Here is an 18,471-nt window from a genome sequence, read left to right as displayed (position 1 = left end):
CTCTTTTGACTCTTTTGGAGAAGTCTTTGGAAGCACATAGTAGCTGAGTATATTAACTATTTTCATCATGCAGGGACTCCTCTAATTAACTTTACCTCCTTGTGTTCATTTCCTTTCCCACAGTGAATCTGGTGGAAGTGATACTGCATGACTTTTGTAGCTAGATGATAAGAAGTTCTGAAGTTCTGCCTTAATCTCTTGGGACGCTTTGAGGAAGCCCAAGCTAGCTATGTAGAGAAGTCATGTGGGAGACAGGGATGACAGTCCGACCAACACTGTTCAAGCTATCCCAGTCCAGGTGTCAGACATGTAAGTGAAAGAGTTGCCCCAGAAGAAGCCACACAGAAAAGAACAGAAGTTGAGGTGAACAAGCTGTTTTCAGCCATTCAAGCCACCTTAGCTGAGGCCCCAGACGTTATAGAATTGAGCATAACTGTCCCTACTTTGCTCTGGCCAGATTCTTGACCACGGAATCATGAACATAACACAATGGTAATTTTATGCAGCTCAACTTTGGGGTACAATGTTACACAGCAATAGATAACTGGAACAGTATTAGAAGTCCTTGGCATATGTAAATTAGTTTGAAGTATAGGTTGTGAAATTTTAAGAATTCTCTTCTAGGTAGCACCCAAACTGTTTTCTTTCTTTTTTAAATTGTTATTTGTGTGAAAATTTACAGAGCAAATTAATTGTCCATACAGCAATTCGTATTCATTTTGTTTGTTATCATTGATTACAATCCTCATAATGTAACAGCTCTCTTCCCACTTCCTCCCTGTGATTACCTGTTCCCTGTGTCCTTCTTTCCTATATGTTCCTGCCCTCTGAGCTATCTCCCTGTGTGAATACTGCCCTTCTGATCTCCCATGATTCATTGTTTAAAGGAGTGTACCTATCAGGTAGAAATGTTCACCTTACATGACTATCTATTGTTTGGCAGGAACAATACTCAGGAGTGAGTTTAACTCCAGGCCTGAAGGGGTGATCAGGGGCCATAGTCTCAGGGGTTTCATCAGTTTCTATCAGACCAGTAAGCCTGGTCTTTTTTATGATTTTGAATTTTGTTCCACATTTTTCTCCCACTCTATCCAGGATCTCCTGCAGTGATCATTTTCCAAGTGGTTGACAGTGGTAGCTGGCCACCATCTACTTCTTCTGGCCTCAGGGTCATGTAGGCTGAGGTTCGCATGGTCTACTAGTCCCTTGGACTAATTGTTTCCATGCATTTTTTATTTTCTTCATTCTTCACTTCAGTTGAGGAGAGACCAATTGTTGCATTTAGATGGCTGCTTACAAGCTTTTAAGACCCCAGTCCCTACTCATGAAGGTGGATGAAAAAACAATGTTTTGGTGTAGTGTGTTGAGCTTGATGTCTCCTGTGACCATGGTCTCAAGCCTGTGGGTCCAACAACTCACTCCTTCAGGGTGGTTTGCTTTGGGTAAGAGGTTATCATAACTTTACCTCCTATTAGTTCTATCCGTATGGACATTCTTATAGCACATACAATTACATTATGTCACAATAGCTTCTACCTAACTCATATATAGGAGCTCTGGTGGCATAGTGCCTAAGGCATTTGACTGCTAACCAGAAGGCTGGTGGTTCAAACCCGCAAGCCACTTCTTGGAAGGAAGGTTGGACAATCTACTTCTGTAGTGATACCTCCTTGGGAACCCAAGTCAGGGTCGCTATGAGTTGGATCCAACTCCACTGCAGTGAGTTTGGTTTGGTTTAACTTCTATATACTGACAGGTATATTCCTTTTTGTCTGGATACACCTGATCATTCATCCTGTCTACCTATGTATCAACCCATAGATTAATGTTTGTTATTACTGATAATGCAATATTTTGTATGTAAAAGTGTTTATCTTTTTTGTCTGTACCTCTTGTGCACCTCACTGTGTTTCCTTTTTCTTAGTGTTATTCTGTTAGTCACTTGCTTTTGGTATATTGCTTTTCCTTTTACCCAAATCAATACTTGGCTCTTACCTGTCTAACAATTTTCCCTCCTCTATATAAATGTTTTCTTATACAGAGGTCAGAGGTTGCTGTTTTTTTTTTTCCCCTATGTCTTGGCTGAGACCAGGGATTTTGCCTGATCCCCAGAAAGCTGGCTGGCATTCTATGAGATGGCTGAGTTGGAAACTCTGCCTAATGTACATATTCTATAGTAGAGACCTTCTGTTTGTGGAAGTCTGAGTGTGAGACACACTGAAAAGGGCACAGAAGGAAAAAAATGGTGTTGGTGTTGAGAGACAAATGAGGAGGAAGTGATGGGCCAAAGGCTGGGGAATTGGAAGGAGTCAGAGCTCAGGAGAAGGACAAGCAGAAGGACAATAGGGCACCCTACATTTGGGAGCACCACAGGTGCTGAGTGGCACAAGGATAAGCACTCAGCTGCTAACAGAGAACTTGGTGGTTTTAACCCATCAAGCGGCTCTGTGGGAGAAAGACTTGGCGTTCTACTTCCACAAAGATTGCAGCCTAGAAAACCCCATGGGGCATTTCTATTCTGTCACATGGGGTCACTATGAGTTGAATATCAGAACCCAGTGGCACCCAAAAGGAACAACAACAGAGGTGCTGCAAGGATGACAAGATCACCTTTTAGTTTTCCATGAAGACTGATTGTGACTGACATTGTTCTTGTATCTGTTAAGTATGATTATGCAGCCATTGACTCTTTCTGCTTTCTCCCCTTTGAGTACCAACAACCCCCCCCCCCCAATAACTGGAGCATATGGAATGAGTGGATCTTGTATCTTGAAAAACCCTTCATCACATTTGTATCTTTGTGTAAGATAATATTGTTGTTTTTTTTTTAATTTTAAAGTAACTTTTTATTGTAATTTGGATGAAATTTTACAGAGCAGATTCATTTTCCATTCAATAGTTCATACACATTTTGTTTTGCAACATTGACCTAAGCAGTTCACTTTAAGTATTACCTTTATTGATTTTATTGAAAGAGATTGTTTCATCTCCTCAACTTACTTATAATCCTGGAATGGCCTCCCTGGGTTGATGTCTGACAGCAGATTTTCTTTCTTCCTCTAATTTGAGTGTTCTCTGTTCTGATCAGCTGCCTCTGTATCCCATTCCTTTGTGTTGTGTTTTATTCCACTTTAAGGATTAACACAGGTTTAAAATCAGTTACTTTTGTTGAGAACAGTCCTTTCAGACTAAGTGTAAGCAGAAATGGTTCCCTAGAGCAGACACATGGTACAACATGAGACCTCCTGTGTAACATCTTTAAATACCCTCTGCAGCAACCTTGAGTTTCACTGTTGAAGCAACCTACATCCGTATCTGGGTGGCTATGACTACATTTTTAAATGCCAACAATTCTAATATAATGAATAAAAACAATCATCTTTTGAAAATGGCTGTACAGGTGGTATACCAGGACATAACTAGTGAGATAAGTTGAGTAGGATAAGAATTCTCTCTGGGATGTGGGGAATCTGGCATAGATTGGGTGGGAGAGACTCGGAGTCTTAGTTGATCACAGAGTTGATATAATGTGACATTTTTCCTAAAGAATCTAATAAAATTTAGGTTGAATTAATTTCAAAAAGTAATTTGATGAAGGAAGATTATTGTTTGACTGCACACTGCTCTGACCCAACTGTATTAAGAAGAGTGTTGTGTCCACATGCATTCACTTATTTGGGGAGCCGTGACAACATGGCTATCCAGGGCAATGAAATGCCCTTAAATGAAACTATAGATATTTACTCTTCCACCTATCTATCTATTCTTTCAACAAAAATCCATTGATTGTTTTTATGTGGCAGAAACAGTGCCAGAGAAGCAAAGGTGAGTAAGACCAGTTTCTGTTTCAAGGTATTCACAGTCCAGCAGGACTGACATACAAGTAAATAGACAACTACCATTCAGGATTGGAATTCAATATTGAAATTTCTGCATAACAGATGGTTATGCCTAGTTCTTCCTGAAAAGGTCAAAGAAGTTTTGTCTAGAAGTAATACTTGTGTAAGACTTACATGATTAAAACAATGACTTATCAGGTGTGCATGATGGGGAAAAGGCAATCCAGGAATAGAAGCATCAAGGGAGTGGAGTATATCTGGTAACCAGAAGGGGTTTTCTGAAACTGGACTATAGGATGCAAAAGGGAGACAGGAGAACAATATTAGAAAAACAGAAGCAAGCTCATGAAAGAACCTTTATAACCTACAGGGAAATTTGAATTTTATCCTGTAAGATAAAGGACTCCATAAAAGGAGCTTACTGGCAGGAGTGTAGAGAGAGAATTGGATCCTGACAAGCCTGGAAGCCAGAAGACCAGCTAGGAAGTTGTTGTAATGAGCAGGATAAGAATTGATAAGAACTTGAACTAAGAAGTCATGGAGAAAGACAAGTAGAAAGGTCACGGTAAAGAAAAGCCTCAGTGATACATGTGTTAGCCACATTGTTTTGGCTACAATCTCTAACATTTCATCTAGCTCCCTGTCTCTTCATTTCTGCCTTCCATTAGTATTTATCACCATCTAACATACTCTATATTTCACTGATTTATCTTTTTTATTGTCTATATACCGTACTAGAAATAAGTAAGTGTCACAAGGGAAGGGATTCTTGTCTGGTTCACTGCTATATCCCTAGTACATAGCACATAGAAGTGCACAAGTGTACTGTCATTGGTAGACAAGGGTAGAAGTCACCTTGTATTGTTTCAGAGGGAAACATTTACTTAACAAAAATACTTAGTGGTAAAAAAATGAATGTTTTCTCTGTAAGATCAAGACCTAGAGAGATGTTTTTTTCTACAACATTATACTGGAGTACTAGCCTGTGCAATATGATAGGAAAAAAAGATAAAACACATCCAAAATTGAAAGGAAAAATTGAAACTGTCTTTATTTGCAGATTATTTATGTAGAAAATCCTGCATAAAATACAATAAAGCTACTAGAGCTAATAAATGAGCTTAGCAATGTTACAGGACATAAGATAAATAAAAGTAATCAACTGTATTTCTGTATACTAGCAAAAAAAGATTTGGAGATTTAAAATTTTAAAATACCAAATTTCATTTACAATATCAGCAGAAATATGAAATAGTTGGGATAAATATGACAAAGATGTGAAAGATCTGTACACTGAAAATAACAAAACATTGCTGAGAGAAATTTTAAAAGGGCTAATGAATGGAGAAATATACTGTGTTCATGGGTTGGAAAACTAAATATTGTTAAGATGTCAGTTCTCCCCAAAATGGGATACTTTAGGCAGCATATGATTTTGTCCTATTTATTCAATCTGAAAACCTCTGCCTATTAATGTTGGAGTTTATACAATTTAATATGATTATTGATATGGTCAATTTAAGTCTATCACTTTGCTATTTCTTTTGTATTTTTCTCATCTGTTCTTTGTTTCCTAGTTCTTATTTTTCTACCTTCTTTTAGATTAGTATTTACAATACCATATTATATTGTTCGTTGTCTTCTTACCTGTAAATCTTTACTTTATTATACTGTACTTCACATATGGCTTAAGGACCTAATAATAAGATGCATCATTTTCTGCCCTCCCAAGCTTTGTCGTTTTTGGTCATGGATTTCTTTTTTACTTATACTTATACTTTAAGGTTTATAGAACCTTAGTCTATATCATTATTATTTTTGTTTATACAGTCTATTTTCTTGTAAAGACTTTTATATAGTAAGAAAAAAAAACATACGTATTTATCCATGTTGCAACAATTTCCAGGGCTCTCCTTTGTGTAGATCCAAATTTCCACCTAGTGTAATTTTCATTCTGCCAAAGGACTTCCCTCAGTATTTCTTATAGTGTGGATCTGCTAGTGATGAATTCTATTTGCTTTTGTATATCTGAAATGATTTTGCTTTTATTTCACAAGATATTTTCACTGGGTATAAAATTATAGGTTGACAGCTTTTTTCTTTCAGAACTTTAAAAATGTCATCACACCGTCATCTTGCTTTCATTGTTTCTGTTGAGAAATGGCTGTCATCTTTATTTTTGTTCTGTGTATATAGCATATCTCTTTTCCTATGGCAGTTCCTCAGATCTTCCCTTTAACACTGGTTTTGAGAAATTTGTGTAATGTTTCTGGGTCTAGTTTTCTCTAGTTTTTGTATTCTTGGGCTTTCATGCATTTCCTGGGTCTGCATGTTTATTGTTTTCTTCAAATTTGTAAATTCTTAGCCAAATCAAAACCAAATTCACTGCCTTTGAGTTGTTTCATACTCATAGCAACCCCTCCTTGGTTTTCTGAGGTGGTATCTCTACGCAAGGGAGGTCTGGTAGCACAGTGCCTAAAGCACTTGATTGCTAACCAGAAGGCTGGTGGTTCAAATCCAATAGCCACTCCTTGGAAGGAAGGTTGGGCAATCTACTTCCATAGTGATACTGCCTCGGAAACCCAAGGAGGGGTAGCTATGAGTCGGGCCCGACTCGAGGGCACATAACAACAACAACAACAATTTCTTTGGAAGTAGATTGCCTAATCTTCCTTCCAAGGAGTGGCTGGTGGGTTTGAACTGCCATCTTTCTGGTTAGCAGTCAAATACCTTATTTCTTAAAATATTTGTCTCTCCAACATCTCCTCTCCTTTGTAGATTCCAATGACACGAACACTGGACAACATGAAGTTATTCCACAGATCAAAGAGTCTTTGTTCTTTTTGTTTCCATTCTGTTTTTCTCTGTGTGTTGAAATCTGGATAGTTTCTACTGTTGTCTTCAAGTTTCTTAAACATTTTTTCTGTAAAGTCTATACTTTACTAGTTGACCATATGTAATAGAGTTATAATAATTATTTGAAGATCCTTGGCTGTTAATTCTAACATTTGTGTCAGTTCTGGATCTGTTTCAATTGGTTGATATTTCTCCTCATTATGGGTTATTTTTCTTTTCCTTTCTTGTTGAATATCTGGTAGTTTTTCATTAGATGCCAGAATTTGTAGATTTTACTTTGTTGGGTACTGTCTATAATTTGCATTCCTGTAAATATTCTTGAGCTTTGTTCTGGGATGCAGTTAAATTACTTGTAAATAGTTTGCTTCTTTTGGGCCTTGTTTTAAGATTTGTTAGGTGGAACCTAGAACTGTGTTTATTCTAGGGTGAATTATTTTCCACTCTTTAGAAAAGACCTTCTGAGTCCTCTACCCAATTCCCCATGAATTATAAGGTTTTTCAGTCTGGCTAGTGGAAATCAGCATTTTTCACAGTCTTGTTCCCTCTAATTCTTTGGGGTGGTTCTTTTCTCATTGTGTAGTTTCCTCATATGCATGCATTGATCAGTACTTTGCTGAATTGTCAAAGGGAACCCTCTGTAGATCTGTGGTCTTCTTTTTCTATGCAGGCTTTTCTATTTGGTACTCTGTTCTGCAAACTCTAGTTGTCTTAGCTTCCCAGATACTTGGCTTCATCTTCTCTCCTCAGGAAGTACACTGGACTCCTTTGCCCAGATTCCCCTTCCCTACATGAGGATCTGAAAACTCTTTCAAGACAGTAAGCTTTCATAGACCTATTTTAAAGCAGTGATTATTTCTGGTCTCTTGGGAATTACTTTTTTGTAATCTGATATCCAGTGTCTTGAAAAGTGTTGTTTCATATATTTTTTCTCAGTATTTTGTTATTTCAGAGAGGAGTAAGTCCCATTCTTGTTATTCCATCTAAACCAGTAGTGAATGTAGCTCTATCTTTTAGAAATTCAACACTACCTGTTACCTTTCTTTTATAGAACATGTTGTAGGTACTTTATTATTTGCAAAGGTCTAGAGTTCAAAATCAAGTGGAATTCAGTTTTGTAACTCCTGGGTGATGGACACAATGCTCTGTATATAGTAGATGCTTGAGAAATGGTTAGTGAATTGATTTGCAATAGGAAAACTGGGTGAAAATTTCAAAAGGGGATATTTTTCTTTTTAAGCAATAAAGCCATATCTGAGAGTTAAATAATGGAAACTTTGAAAACAAGCAGTGACTTTCATTTATGGAAAGTGTTCAAGCTGAGTGAGGATGCTCATTTGCTAGAGGTATGTATTTCTGCCTTGTGTTCTGATATGAAGAGTCACTGAATAGTGAAAATACTTAATGCGCTCAGCTGGTAACCAAAATACTGGAAGTTCTTCTCTACCCAAAGGTGCCTTGGAAGAAGGACTTGAAGATTTACTTCCAAAATATTAGCCATGGAAAACCCTATGAGACATAGTTCTACTTTGACATACTTGGAGTCGCCATGGATTAGAAGAGACTTGATGAGAATTGGTTTGGATTTTCATTTTGATTCTAATACTGATTCTTTGACAAATGTAAGACATAAAAGTAATTATTAATGATCCCCTCTCTAGATTACTTTAATTACAAAGTAGATATTTACTTCAGAGGTTTTATACAGCATTATCTACAGAACAGCAAGTAACAAGATACCCTGGATATTATCCCCAACTGCTTGATTGAGAAATGGAAATACATAGGGGTTAGAGGAACTCAGGTTACATAGTCAACTACAGAATCAAGCTAAGAAAATAAGTGTCCTATGCAAGATGGGAGGAGTTCTGGTAGCATAGTGGCTAAAGCACTTGACTGCTAACCAGAAGGCTGGCGGTTCAAACCCACCAGCCACTCCTCAGAAGGAAGGTTGGGCAATCCTACTTCCGTAGTGATACTGCCTCGGAAACCCAAGGAGGGGTCGCTATGAGTTGGGGCTGACTCGACGGCACATAACAACAACAACAACATGCAAGATGGGAGTTCTGGTGGCATAGTGCTTAAGGCATGTGACTGCTCACCAGACGGCTGGCAGTTCAAACCCACCAGCCACTCCTCGGAAGGAAGATTGAGCAATCTACTTCCATAGATATACCACCTCAGAAACCCAAAGAGGGGTCTCTATGAGTCTGAAATGACTCAACAGCAGTGAGTCATTTGGTTTTTGTTTGGAAATTCAAGACAGCATCCTTTCCCTTTGCCTATGCTGCCTCAGGATATGTAGATTGCCCAATCTTCCTTCTGAGGAGTGGCTGGTGGGTTTGAACCACCAGCTTTCTGGTTAGCAGTCAAATGCTTTAGGTACTATGTCACTAGAGCACCCTTAGGATATGTAGGAGGTTAAAAAATCTTTTTGTTTTCTTATTTGATTTTTTTTTTTTTTTTTGGATGCCTGTTTTAAAGGAGGTGGGAACAAGGAGAGCAGAACAACTGTAGGACTCAGATAACATGGCATGTGTTTCCACCATAGAAAGCAAGACTGAAATTGGAGTTGTTCTGCAGCAGAGGTTAAAAAAATGAGAAAATGGAGTAGGGAACCCAGAACCCTGACAATCAGAAGAATCTAAGTGAGCACTGAACTAAATCAGATAAATGGAAGCAAGTGAGCTAGACGGTTTTCAAAGTAAATAAAACGCATGCGGTAAAACAACCTCATTTCAGATGACAGAGTTTCTGAATGAATGATTTGTAAATAATCAAGGAGGAGCCCTGGTGACGCAGTGGTTAAAGTGGTTGGCTGCCAACCAAAAGGTCAGCAGTTCAAACCCACGAGCCACTCTATGGGAGAAAGATGTGGCAGTCTACTTCTGTAAAGATTTACAGCCTTGAAAACCCTAAGGGGCAGTTATTCTCTGTCCTACAGGATTGCTATAAGTCAGAATAAACTTTACTGAAGTGGGCTTAGAGCATAGGCCATATTTTTATGCAAATAATGTGTGCCTTCTATGTTTGTTTGCCAACTATATCCTCTCCAAACCCTCCCCGCATGAGATATTTTCCCATGTGCTGCTATGTCAGCTTATTTTTTTTTACATGTATATACAAACAAGGAACATTCGAAGCAGGGGGAACTAACTGAGGAGAATAAAGTAACAGGGAAGTGATATCTATAACCCCATCCTGTATGGCTTCAGATGATTAAATTTCTAAAATTCATCTGGGAATAGTGGTTATCAGGATGGAAAATGTTGATTAATGAAATAATTTTAGGGAACAATGGATATCATTGCCAATGTCAGATGGATCTTGGCTGAAAGCAGAGAATACCAGAAAGATGTTTACCTGTGTTTTATTGACTACTGCAAAGGAATTGGACTGTATGGATCATAACAAATTATGGACCACATTGCAAAGAATGAGAATTCCAGAACACTTAATTGTGCTCATGAGGAAACTGTACATAGACCAAGAGGTTGTTGAAACAGAACAAGGGGATACTGCATGGTTTAAAATCAGGAAAAGTGTGTGTCATGCAAATAATGTGTGCCTCCTATGTTGTTATATCCTTTCATCATACTTATTCAATCTGTATACTGACCAAATAATCTGAGAAGCTGTACTCTATTAAGAAGAATGCAACATCAGGACTGGAGGAAGGCTCATCGACAACCTGTAATATGCAGATAACACAACATTGCTTGCAGAAAGTGAAAATGACTTGAAGCACTTACTGATGAAGATTGAAGACCACAGTCTGCAGTATGGATTACACCTCAACATAAAAAAAGAAAAAAAAAAAAATCCATACAACTGGACCACTAATCAAAATCATGGTAAACAAAGAAAAGATTGAAGTTGTCAAAGATTTAATTTTGCTTGGATCCACCATCAATGCCCATGGAAGCAGCAGTCAAGAGATCAAACAATGTATTTCATTGGGCATATCTGCTGCAAAAGATTAAAAAGCAAAGATGTCACTTTGAGGACTAAGGTATACCTGACCAAGACTATGGTAAATTCAGTCATGTCATTTGCACATGCAAGCCTGGACAATGAATAAGGAAGACCAAAGAAGAATTGATGTTTTTGAGATATGGTGTTGGAGAAGAATATTGAATATATAATGGACTGCCAGAAAATGAACAAATCTTTTTTGGAAAAAATACAGCCAGAATACTCCTTAGAAGCTAGGATGGTGAGACTGTCTCCCACACTTTGGACATGTTATCAGGAGGAACCAGTCTCTGGAGAAGGACATCATGCTTGGTAAAGTTAAGAATCATCAAAAAAGATGAAGAACCTCAGAGAGATGTATTGACATGTGGATGCAACAATGGGTTCAAATATAGCAGTGACTGTGAGAAGGACATAGGAGTGAGCAGTGTTTTATTCTATTGTACATAGGGTCACTACGAGTTGGAACTAACTTGTTGGCACCTAATAAGAAATAAGTGAATCACAATATTTTGTTTTCATTGTATTTATTTCTATTTATGGCAAGTAATGCTGGTTTTAAATGTACAGTAATGATAAGGTGTTCTTTAAAATGAAATTTGAAAATAGTTTATTGAAATTCAAGCCAAATGATTTGAAACTATCTATCAAGTAAAATTTTCCACTAACCTAAATGTCAGGAAAATGACAGAATAGGACGGTGGAGATAAACCCTGGCCTGGGAATCAGGAATCTGCCAGGGACTTGAATGTGATTATGGACAATTAGCATGAGATGGCCAACATTTTAACTTACTGAATTACTAAAATTCTAGTCAAAGGCAAAGAAATATGATGCTTCTGTGAGCCTGTGCAAACTTAACATGTTCAGAGCTTAGAAATATTGGTCAGTGGAAAATGCCCATCTTAAAGGGATTCTTGGATGTCAACAATTGGAACTGATTATTTTTAAGGGAACTTCCAATTCCAAAATGCTGCACCAAGTGTTCAATCATAAGGCCAGCAATGACAATGTTCTGATAGGGAAGAATAGTGATAGATTAGCACATTAAAATCTCCTTTTCCTTATCTCTACCTCACCTATCAAATAGGTAGCCTCAAATGAATCTACTTAAAAATGGAGGTCAGATGCCAACATAATCATTTTCCCTTGTCACCTAAATCTCTCTCTCCTAAGAAAGATTTGCTCATCAAAAGTTCTACTTTTTTTTTTTTTTTTTGATAGTCAAAGGAATTGAGGACTTAACTAGATGAGATAGGCAAGGAGGACAAATTGGTTGGCTTTTCTTGGCCTAGTCTTGGCCCTGAAGAGAAGGACTGCACTTCTGACCTCCCCAGTCAGCTTACCCAAGGAATTTCCTACCCACTTCTTTGCAGTCCATGGAAAATAGCATGCTGCAGTGTTGAACTATGCTTCATAGAGTTTTCTAGGCTGTGACTTTTTTCTTCCCAGACACCTCTGAGTGCATTGGAACCACCAACCTGCTCATTAATAATTGACCACTTAACCATTTGACCACCCAGGGACACTCTGCATCACTGCTGCCACACTAATCCAAGCTATTTCCACCTATTAGTGCTGCAAGAGCCAGGAAATACCCTTCATGCAGAGAGATCCAGGAGACCATTGGGTGTCTCTAATTGGCCTGGGTGCACCCTGGATGATGCAAATGGTTTAAGCACTTGGATGCTAACTAGAAGCTTGGCTGTTTGAATCCACCCAGAGACACCTTGGAAGAAAAGTTTGACAATCTACTTCTGAAAAATTAGCCATTGAAAACTCTATGGAGTACCATTCTACTTTGACACACATGGGGTCACCATGAGTCAGAATCAACTTGACAGCAACTGGACTGGAGGGAGCCTTCTAATTTAAATTATTTAAATTTTCACATTTATCCAGCTCAATAACACAGTGAGGTGGGTTCAATGTCAGAGCACTTGCTATTACCTACAGAACCTTTGTGTGAATTAGAAAAGTGTACCTCCCCCCAACAAGGCCACTCACTTACTCTAGGCCCATGAAACAGTGTCCTGTCTTCAGGGTTGATGTAGTCTTGGGGGGCTTGGCAAACAAAGAAAAGAGAGGATTTCAGAACCCACCTGCCCCCTCCGTTGGGTGTTTTTATAAAGGCTCGAGCTTCACAAATTTCTACAATGACCCTGTGGTTATCAGTATTTTACAGACAGGGAAGATTAAATATTTGTGCTTTAAAAAGATCATTCTGGCTGTGTTGTAAAGAGCATATTGGAGGAGGATGAGGTTGGATGCAGGGAGTTGTTAGAAGCCTATGGCAGCTCTCCAGATGGGCATTCAGGTTAAGGTGGTGGCAGTAGGGACAGTGAAAAGTAGACAGATTCCAGAGATGTTTAGGAGACAGAGTGACAGGGCTGGAGCCTACTGTGAAGCTTCAAGAGATGATGATGGTGATGATGGTGATAGCATGAATGATACCATTTGCTTTTATATAGCAGGCACTAATTTATTTATATAAGTTCTTTGGACAAGGAACATTGACTACATTTCATCTCTGCATGGTTGCTGTGAGGATCAGACGTAACAAAAAGTGCTCACACATAGTAGGCCTTCCATAAATGCCTCCAGTAAAACACTTTCCTTTGAGGGCAGGCAGTTGCCAAGGAGAGCAGAGCACTATTTCAAAATGATTATTTTACATTGAGAAGGATGACTTCCAAGCTCCTTACATGCTAGACCAGAAACTGGAAGTGTAATGCTTCATAAATGGTGATGACTACTCTAATCATTGTTGAGCAATCAATATTTAAAATTCCTCAGTTAGTTAAGAAGCTTTAGTATGTGAGCATGGGCAGTGGTTGGTAGGATAGGCAGTGGAGCCTAACTAAGACAGTGTCTTCTTTACTTACGGAGTATCTGACTAGATTCCTCATGTAATTTAAAGGCTCAACCACACCACCATTCAATTGATTCGATAGATATCTTAGTATCACTGTTTTTAAGAGTTCCCCAGATAGCTGGGGTTGAGAACCACTAAGTTAAAAGAAGAATCTTTGGAATCAAACAAATCAAGGTAAAATTCAATCTCTGACCTTCACTGTGTGGTTTCCTTTGTCTAGTCTCAGATTTTCTATCTATGAGAAGAGGATTGTCATACCTCCCCTTTCAGGTTGCTAAGAGAATTAGATGTGTGTATTTCACAATAGTCCCCAGGTGGTGCAAATGGTTAGGACAAATGGCTGCTAACCAAAAGGTTAGAGGTTTGAGTCCATCCAGAGGCACCTTGCAAGCTAGGCCCAGTGATCTATTTCTGAAAAATCACCCATTGAAAGCCCTGTGGAGCACAGTTTTATTCTGACACATGAGGTTGGCATAAGTCAGAATAAATTTTATGGCAACTGGTGGTTCTACTTCCTAGTGTCTCCAGAACATCTCCATTTGTGCATAGCTTAGGATTGTTTCTGCCACCATATATGAATTGATGCATTTGAATTGTGATGTTGGCAAAGAATATTGAAAATACCATGGACTACCAGAAGAATGAACAAATCTGTCTTGGAAGTAGTACAGCCAAAATGCTCTTTAGAAGTGAGAATGACCAGACTTTGTCTCTCATACTTTGATCATATTATCAGAAGGGACCAGTCCCTGGAGAAAGATATCATGCTTGGTAAAGTGGAGGGTCAGGGAAAAGTGGAAGACCCTTGACGAGATGGGTTGACACTGTGGCTGCAACAATGGGCTCAAGCACAGCAATGTTTATGAGGATGGTGTAGGACTGGATAGTGTCCTGTTGTACATGTGGTTAATGTGAGTAGGAAGTAATTCAATGGCACCTAACAACAACAAATACGGCTTCAGTAGCCGTAACCACCAAGTCTGTAGGCACAGGAAGTAAAGGGATTTAACATAGCCATAGGCCAGCCACAGAGCTCTACATTCACCTCTGGTTCAATCCTAGCTAAAAGTATAAGTATATGTTTCAGAAATGCAGAAATTGAGGCCCAGGGAGCAAACAATTTGCCAAGGGAGAGCTGAGATTTGAGTCCTGGCCTGTGTTTTCCTGCTACACGCCACCAAGCAAGTTTGGGCCATAGCCTATTCTGGAGAAAGACTTGTTATAGAAGTGATAGTACCAAGGAGAAGAGTCCTGGCTTGTCCTGCTTTAACCAGCTGAGTTGTGCCAAACAGTGAAGGTCAGGGAAATAGCTAGGAGCAGGTCAGGGCAGCCCAGTACTTCTTGGTGCTTAGTGTTGCAGGGAGTGAGGAAGGAGGGAAATAGGGGGAGAGGAGATGGACAAGAGACCAGGAGCCAAAGGGGGAAAGAGGTCAGACTGCTGATGATTTCAGGGTGAACAGAAATCACTATCTAGTGTGTTGTTGTTGTTAGCTGTGGCCAAGTTGATCCCAGACTCATGAAGACCTCGAACATAATGAGATTGCACTGTTATGATCCATAGGATTTTCATTGACTGAGTTATTAGAAGTTAATAGTGAGATCTTTCTTTTTAGTCTGTCTTATTCTAGAAGCTCTGCTGAAATCTGTTCAGCATCATAGCAACATACAAGCCTCCATTGACAGGTAATGAGTGTGTGTGAGGTACACTGGCCGGGAGTCAACCTGTATCCTGTATGGAAGGAAAGAATTCTACCACTGAACTACACCTGTATGGCCAGAGTGTAGTGAGGTGATATATATGCAAGACAAAATAATAGTTAGTAAGTTATAACTATTCAGTAAACATCATTTTACCTTTTTCTTCTTTCAAAGTGGCCTCTGCCTCCTAAGATAAGGAAAAGAGCACATCTTATTCCGTAGGGTACATTCTTTGGCTTGTCTGTCATCTTATGCTTTCTAGGAATTGCTCCCCTATCCACATATTTAATCAGTCTTGGAGGAAGTACAGCCAGAATGCTTCTTAAAAGTGAGAATGGCAAGACCTCATTTTGCTTATTTTAGATGCAACATCAGAGGAACCAATCACTGGAGAAGGACAGCATGCTTGACAAATGAGAGGGTCAGCAAGAAAGAGGAAAACACTCAATGAGATGGGTTGACACGGTGGCTGCAACAATGGGTTCAAACATGGCAGTGATTGTGAGGATGGTGCAGGACCAAGTAATGTTTCATTAGGTGATACATGATGTCACTATGAATCAGATCCAACTCGATGGCACCTAACAACAATAACAACTGGGCATTCACGGAGGGCAGCCTTCTTCACACAGTGCCACCTTTGGTCTTCTGGGGATTCAAAAGGGCTATTGATTCAAGAGAAACAGCCTTTCTGGCATGGGAGATTTTGACTGTCGGTTTTTCGTGGGTATTTGCTTTTATCGAAGCAGGTAATCAGCTACTGGCCCAATACAATTGTATTTAGATATTGTGCTGGTGCCCATGGACATCCCAAACCACTGCCTGGGAATGCCAGTTTCTCATTAGCAATTAGAAATCAAGCTATCAGCTTCCCTGCTAAATAAAAAAAAATTACATAATTCCTTCTGCACCACTGCACTAGGCAGATTTTTTTTTTTCCTTTTCCTGAATATACATTAAATCCCGAGTGGTTTAAGACATGGTGCCTCTCTTTAAACATAATATGAAATCACTACCAAATTTAAATAAAAAATAAATTCTGTGTTGTGTGAGGAGAGCCTCCTGCCAAAAACTCTCACACAATTAACACACTAGCAGAATGTGTTGCTAATTTCATGCCACTGTAGTCTTTTCAGCTTCAGAATATAGAAACAAAATCGGGTCAGAGCTCCAATAATAACAGGATTTTGTTAAAATATACAGCCTTGCGTTGTAGCTATGTTGTAGGCCTGGGTGAAAAGTGGAATCACAGTGATGCATGAAATCGCTGACTCTTGAAAATAGAACTGGAAGAACTTGTATCCAGCTTCTCTGCACCAGAAGGGAGCTTTCAGAGCCAAGCCAGAACTGACCAGATCTGTGGGAAAAAAGCTTCATTATCAGTGCTTGCTCATCAGCTACTTATATAAGGGCTGGGTGAAAAGACGACAGAGACACAATGTCAGTAAATCATAGATTTGTTGCTGTTGTTGAAGTGCGACTTTGGGTGTTCAGAGTAGAACTGCTCCATAGTGCTTTCAAGGCAGATCACCAGGGCTAGCTTCCTAGGTGTCTCTGGGTGGATTTGAACCTCCAATTTCTCCGTTAAGTAAGTAGTCTAACTCTTAACCATTTGCACCACCCGGGAACTCCCAATCACAGAGTTCAGACTCCTCTAGTTTGCTAAGATTCCTGATTCTGCCTCTCCTCCCACCTCTTAGTCTCCTTTTAAGAGACTCGGTCTTTTCCATAACAAAAACAGCAATAATGAAAATATTTTGGCAGCATTCAGGGCCTTTCACATTGTGACCCTGACCTACAAATCAATTTTCTTTATTCTTAACCTGACCTTGGCATCTATTCTCTCTGGCATTCAGTATTAGTTACAAAATCTTGAACTCCCTGAGACCTTTCCTCCTCCCCCAGATAAGGAAGGCAGGCCACACTGGTGGGACTCCTCAGAGGAAAGAGAAAGAAGGCTTCTTGACAAAGAGAAATCATAACGAGATAAACCAGCCGATGTGTTGGAGAGGAGTCTCATTTGCACCAAATGCCATTAGCCCCATTATTTACTTAGACAACAGTGGAGGCAGCCTTGGCCCCCCTGCTTGCGCTGGGCGCTTTGGATAACACCATGCATCACCAGCCGGCGTGGCCGCTTCACTTAAACAGTGATATGTAAGGTAGAGCATGTTACATTTAATCCATCACCAGTGGGTTCACCGAGTGCAGAGACTGGAAAAATTGCGCACATTTCTCCACTGCTGCCTACATTAATACTAGGAAGGGAGTGAACTGCAAAGAGAAAGTGCCAATTTCAGCACACATGTTAAAAAGAGAAGCGAAAAATAAAAGGAAAAGAAAGCATCTCCGTAGACTGAGGGGAGAAAAGGAGGGTGGGGAGGAGGTTGTTAAAGGAGAAGACTGCTTTTCAGAGCGCTTGTGCATTTACTGTGAGAACTGGTACCCACTGAGACAAGAGTTCAGGGTCATCATACATTTAGGAGAAGAAGTTAGCTGGCAGGGGCTATTTTTCTGCAAATTAGTTTTCTCTCAAGGGTAACGGTGGGGAGGAGTAGAGGAAAATGAATTGGAGCTGTTGAATAATCGTGTATTGTTCGGTTAGTTGCGGTGACCTCTGAACTGATGCTTCGAGGAGCGACTTTCCCGGCCTCCTTTTTATGTCAGCCAGGACCGGGAGCTTCTCACAGCTGTTGACGAGTGTCCTGTAGGAGCAGCGATGAGGACTGGAGTGTGGCCCCAAGGAACAATGGTCCACAGTGTGCCTGCTCCACTGGCAAGAAAGGCACGGTCTGCTGGTCATTAGAGACGGCCACAGGGCTGGACAGGTGGCCAGACAGGACAGTGGGAAGAGGCAGAGCCCAACATTTGTGCTACTGGCAGAGAATTGAGGTAAGGGGTAGGTGGAAAAACAACAAGGAAGCAGGAAATTATAGACCCGCTTTCTTTGAGGTGGTTAAAAGAGCCAAGCGCTCAGCAGCTGCTGATACAGTCTCATGCAGATGAAGTGTTTAGAAAATGAAATCGATTATTGTTGTTGTTGTTATGTGCCTCCGAGTCGGACCCGACTCATAGCGACCCGTCCTTGGGTTTCCGAGGCGGTATCACTACGGAAGTAGATTGCCCCATCTTCCTTCCGAGAATGAAATGATTAGCTCATCTAAAAGTTTATCTGCCGCACTGTTTTCAGGTTCCCGATTCTGATGGGAGTGCTCAGGGTCATGTTCTTCC

This window comes from Orycteropus afer, unplaced genomic scaffold (assembly GCF_000298275.1).
Source record: "Orycteropus afer afer isolate SDZICR_OR568_19922 unplaced genomic scaffold, OryAfe1.0 scaffold00298, whole genome shotgun sequence".
Taxonomy (NCBI): domain Eukaryota; kingdom Metazoa; phylum Chordata; class Mammalia; order Tubulidentata; family Orycteropodidae; genus Orycteropus; species Orycteropus afer.
Note: the sequence above shows the minus strand (reverse complement) of the source record.